We start from the raw sequence: 6,399 nt of genomic DNA, 5'->3' as shown, positions 1-6,399 counted from the left end.
AAGAGAAATCCCATTTAAAGTTACTGTAGACATTATAAAATATTTGGGCATCTACCTGCCAAAACAAACCCAGGACCTGTATGATCATAACTACAAAACACTTTTCACACAAATAAAGTCAGATCTAACTAATTGGAAAAATATCAATTGCTCATGGCTGGGTCGAGCTAATATAATAAAAATGACAATTTTACCTAAATTAAATTATATATTTAGTGCCATACCAATTAATTTACCAAAAAACTACTTTATAGAGCTAGAAAAAATAGTAACAAAATTCATCTGGAAGAATAAACGGTCCAGAATATCAAGGGAATTAATGAAAAGAAATGCTAGGGAAGGTGGACTAGCTTTACCAGATTTCAATCTGTACTATAAAGCAGCGGTCATCAAAACTACTTGGTACTGGCTGAGGAATAGAGGAGTGGATCAATGGAATAGATTAGGCACACGAGATTCAGAAGTCAATGACTACAGTAATGTATTGTTTGATAAACCTCCAGACCCTGGTTTTGGGGATAAGAACTCACTATTTGACAAAAACTGCTGGGAAAACTGGAATATAGTATGGCAGAAACTGGGCATAGACCATTATCTAACACCATATACCAAAATCAAGTCTAAATGGGTTCATGATCTAGGTATAAAGGTTGATACTGTAAGCAGTCTGCTAAAACAAGGAATAGTTTACCTATCAGACTTGTGGAGAGGGAATGACTTTATGACTAAACAGGAATTAGAGAACATTATAAAATGTAAAATGGATAATTTTGACTACATGAAATTGAAAAGCTTCTGTACAAACAAAGCCAATGTAACCAAGATTAAGAGGGAGGTGGGAAATTGGGAAAGAATCTTTACAACCTATGTCTCTGACAAAGGACTCATTTCTAAAATATACAGAAAATTGAGTCAAATTTATAAGAATACAAGTCATTCCCCAATTGATAAATGGTCAAAGGATATGAACAGGCAGTTTTCAGAGAAAGAAATTAAAGATATCTATAAGCACATGAAGAAATGCTCTAATTCACTATTGATTAGAGAAATGCAAATCAAAACAACTCTGAGGTACCACATCTCACCAGTCAGATTGGCTAAGATGACAAAACAGGAAAATGACAAATTCTGGAGAGGATGTGGGCAAACTGGAACACTAATGCATTGTTGGTGGAGTTGTGAACTGATCCAGCCTTTCTGGAGAGCAATCTGGAATTATGCCCAAAGGGCTATAAATACTTTCATACCCTTTGATCCAGCAATACCACTCCTAGGGTTATATCCCAAAGAGATCATAGAAATGGGAGAAAGACCCATATGTACAAAAATGTTTATAGCAGCTCTTTTTGTGGTAGCAAAGAATTGGAAATTAAGGGGGTGCCCATCATTTGGGGAATAGCTGAACAAGTTGTGGTATATGCATGTTATGGAATACTATTGTGCTATAAGAAACGGGGAGCAGGCAGTCTTCATATTTACCTGGAGAGGCTTAAAAGAACTGATGCTGAGTGAGAAGAGTAGAACCAGGAGAAATTTGTACACAATTACAGACACAACGTATTTGTGATGACCAGCTTTGATAGACTGGACTCTTCTCAGCAATGCAGGGATATAAGTCAATCCCAAGAGACGCATGATGGAGAGAAAAACATGCATCCAGAGAAAGAACTAGAAAGAACTGAGTTTATATCCAGGTGGAAGCAAAATACCTGATCTTTTTCGTTCTCTTATTTGGTTTTATGTCCTCTTTACCATTTTTCATTCCAGCTGGTACAATCCGTCCTTATAACCTGACCAATGTATAATGTGAAAGTATTTACAGATCCTATACTTGACTATAAGCCACCATGGGGGAGGGGAGGACAAAATGTGAAATTCAAGGAATTGTGGAATTGAATCCTGTAAACTAAAAGGAAACAACCAAATTAATAAATTTAAAAAATTAAAACTAAAAAAAAAAAAAGAAATTGGGCATAGACCAATATCTAACACCATATACCAAAATCAAGTCAAAATGGGTGTATGATCTAGGTATAAAGGCTGATACTATAAGCAATCTGGGAGAGCAAGGGATAGTTTACCTGTAAGATCTGTGGAGAGGGTAAGACCATGATGAAATGAGTTAAAGAGCATTATAAAATGCAAAATGGATAATTTTGATTACATCAAATTGAAAAGCTTCCGTACAAATAAAACCAATGTTACCAAGATTAAGAGGGAAGTGGAAAATTGGGAAAGAATTTTTACAACCAGTGTCTCTGATAAAGGCCTCATTTCTAAAATATACAAAGAATTGAGTTGAATCTATAAGAATACAAGCCACTCCCTAATTGATAAATGGTCAAAGGATATGAACAGGCAGTTCTCAGAAGATGAAATTAAAGGTATCTATAAGCATATGAAAAAATCAACAGATTTAGTTCTAAATCACTGTTGATTAGAGAAATGCAAATCAAAACAACTCTGAGGTACCACATATCACTGGCCAGATTGGCTAACATGACAAAACAGGAAAATGATAAATGCTGGAGAGGATGTGGAAAAATTGGAACACTAACGCATTATTGGTGGAGTTGTGAACTGATCCAGCCATTCTGGAGAGCAATCTGGAACTATGCCCAAAGGGTCATAAATAAGTGCATACCCTTTGACCCAGCAACACCACTTCTAGGGTTATATCCCAAAGAGATCAGAGAAATGGGAGGAGGATTCTTATGTACAAAAAAATTTATAGAGGCTCTTTTTGTGGTGGCAAAGAATTGGAAGTCAAGGGGACACCCATCAATTGGGGAATGGCTGAACAAGTTGTGGTATATGAATGTAATGGTATGAATACTTCTGTGCTATAAGAAATGAGGAGCAGACAGACTTCATAACAACCTGGAGAATGATGCTGATCAGATGATGCTGTGCAAGAAAAGCAGAACCAGAAGAAATATGTATACAATCACAAACACAATGTATGTGTGATGACTAACTTCAATACACTGGGCTCCTCTCAGCAATGCAAGGTTATAAGACAATTCCAAAAGACTCATGATTGAAAGAGATATCCACATCCAGAGAAAGAAATGCAGAGTCTGAATGCAGATTGAAACAAACTACTTGCTGTGTTTCTTTTTCTTGTTTTGTTTTGTTTCCTCTTTCCCAGTGATCACTCCATCAGATATAATCTTTTTTTACAATCTGACTAATGATTAATGTGAAGATATTTGGAGATCCTATATTTCAGTGCATGCTGCCATGGGCAGGGGGGGAGGGGGGGAGAGGGGGAGAAAATTTGAAACTCAAGAGACTGTGTTGTAAACTAAAAGTAAATAAACAAATTAATTAAAATTTTAAAAAAGAACTCAAATTTTTTAAATGAATTTTTAAAATTGTCTTTAATTAGGAAAAATAAAATATTATTTGTATCTGTGCTTATTCCTTCATTTCTTTTTCTTGTCCTATTGCTAGTTAGCTAGCCTTTCTAGTTCAATATGCTTCACCTCTGATCTTACTGGAAGGGCTTCTAAGCAAATCCTCCTGACAGATAATGCTTGCTCTTGGTTTTAAAGAGACACTACTTATTTTAATGAAAAGTCCATGCTTTCTAGTGATATTTTTTTTTTTACAGAAATGGGTTTTGTCCTTTGTCAATATCTTTTTCTGCGTCTATTGAAATAATCATATGATGCATTCCTGGTGTAAATCCAGCCTGGTCATAGTGTATGATCTTTGTGATATATTGCTGTAGTCTCTTTGCTTTTGCATCAGTATTTATTGGGAAATTGTTCTACGGTTTTCCTTCTCTTGTTTTAGGTATCTCTGATTTAGGTATCAAAACCATATTTGCATCTCAGAAGGAATTTGATAGAATCCTCTTTTTTATCTAATTTTTTATTCAACCAGTTTATTGGATTTTTTTCTTTAAATGTTTGGCAGAATTCAATAGTAGAAGCATCTAGTCCTGGGGTTTTTTCCTTTGGCAATTTATTTATGGTTTGTTCAATTTCTTTTTCAACAATAGGATTGTTTGAGGATTCTATTTCCTGTTTTGTTAATCTAGGTAATTAATATTTTTAAGAATTCATACATTTTAGGGGCAGGCGGGGAAGCAACCCGCTGCGCCCAGGGTAGGCCGGGTGGGGGCAAGTCGTCCCACCAACCACAAGGGCCACTACCAGGCCTTTCACAAAAGGTATGGGATTGTAAAGAGCAAGGTAAGAACCAAATGCAGGGCCCCTGTCCAGCACAGCAAATACTCCTGAGACTGCCACTCCATAGCCCAGAAATTTTTTTTTAAAGCCTCTATGAGGACCTCCAAGGACCAGGATGGCAGAGTGAACCCAGCCTACTCCAACCCTGCACTCTGACACTGAAAACATAGTAACTTTTGCCCCAGGGCAAAACCCTCAACAGTAAAGGCTTGGGAACCCTAGAGGAAGGGGTGGCTAGGGCACTGCCTCAAAATGGGTAGAAAGCAGACTACAAAGACTCTGGAGTCCTACTATCCCCAGAGGGAGGAACCAAACTCAGAGGGAGACAATGTGGACTCCACACCCACAGCTGAAACATCAACAGGAAATGGGTCCCAAGCACAGAAAGCTCCCCTAGATGAGATTAAAAGGAACTTTGAAAACCAAATGAGAGACATAGAAGACAAAATGAATAATTCTTTTAAAATCAAAATTGCAGAATTAGAAAAACATTATAATGAAGAAAACAGCTCCTTAAAAAAAATGTATGATATGGAAAAGGAGCTCCAAAAACTAACCAAAGAAAATTATTTGCTAAAAACCAGAATCAACCAAATGGAAACAAATAACTCTATGAGGAACCAAGAATTAGTCAAACAAAACAACAAGAATGAAAAATTAGAAAAAGAGGCAAAATATCTCAATGGAAAAATAACTGATCTGGAAAACAGATCCAGGAGAGATAACCTGATAATCATAGGCCTACCAGAAAATCATGATGAAAAAATGAGCCTGGACAACATTCTCCAAGAGCTCATTAAGAAAAACTGCCCTGAGATACTAGAACCTGAGGGTAAAATAGAAATTGAGAGAATCCACTGGACACCTGCTGAAAGAGATCCCAAACTGAAAAGTCCTTGACATGTTGTGGCCAAACTCAAGAACTACCAGGTAAAAGAGAAAATACTTCAAGTGACCAGAAAGAAACAATTCAAATATCGAGGAACCACAGTGAGGATAGCATAGGATTTGGCAGCCTCTACACTGAAAGATCAGAGGCAGTGGAATTCGATTTTCCAGAAGGCAAAAGAGTTCAGGTTACAACCAAGGATTGCCTACCCAGCAAGCCTGAGCATATTCTTCCAGGCAAAGAGATGGTCATTCAATTATATAATAGATTTCCAGACCTTTCTGATGAAAAATCCAGAGCTCAATGGAAAATTCAACCTCCAACTACAAGATGCAAGAGTGACATAGAAAGGTAAATAAGGAAAACACACACACACACCCTGTTATTTAATAAGAGCAAACTGTTTATAGACAAGTAGAGGGTATGAGTATAAATTATACAAAATGATGATTAAAAAAATCTTATTAAGGTCTACAAATGGACTGCAATGGAAGAAGAGGAATGAGTGAAGTGGGAAAGGGTAAATTATACCACACAAAGAGGCATAAAAACAATATAGCAGAGGAAAAGAAGGGAGGGAGATGAGTATTATATGAGCTTTTCCCTCATTGTGTCTGGTGCAAGGAGGGAATAACAACCAGTTAAGCATAGGACTCTATGGAGAACAGAAGCAAAACGTATCATATTAGAGGGAAAGAGGGGAGGGAGAGGAGCTTCGCATGAGATTTGTTCCTGTCATTCTTGGTGTGAAGAAGAAATAACATACTTCATTAAGTATAAAAATATCCTACAGGCAGTAAGAGGGGGAAAGGGCTACGAAAGGGGGGGGTGGTTAGTAGGGAGGGAAGAAGTAAGAGGGAAGGGGAAGAAAAGGGAGGGGGCTGATAAGGGAATACTGAGGGAGGCGGTGGTCAAAAGGAAAACTATTAAGGAGGGGAAGGCACAAGGGGAGAAAAAATATAAGCATTAAGGGGGAGGGAATAGGAGGGAAAGAAACAGATAATAATCATAACTGTGAATGTGAATGGAATGAACTCTCCCATAAAACGGAGGTGGATAGCAGAATGGATTAAAAATCATAATCCTACAATATGCTGTTTACAAAAAACACATCTGAAACAGAGGGATACACAGAGGGTAAAGGTAAAAGGCTAGAGTAAAATATATCGTGCCTCAGCTAAAGTAAAAAAAGCAGGGGCAGCAATCCTTATCTCAGATAAAGCAAAAGCAAAAATTGATCTAACTAAAAGAGATAAGGAAGGAAACTATATCCTGCTAAAAGGCACCATTGAGAATGAAGCAATATTATTA

Source organism: Petaurus breviceps, unplaced genomic scaffold, assembly GCF_028583685.1.
Source record: "Petaurus breviceps papuanus isolate PSGF00001 unplaced genomic scaffold, PetGlider_PUasm1.0 91133, whole genome shotgun sequence".
NCBI lineage: Eukaryota > Metazoa > Chordata > Mammalia > Diprotodontia > Petauridae > Petaurus > Petaurus breviceps.
Note: the sequence above shows the minus strand (reverse complement) of the source record.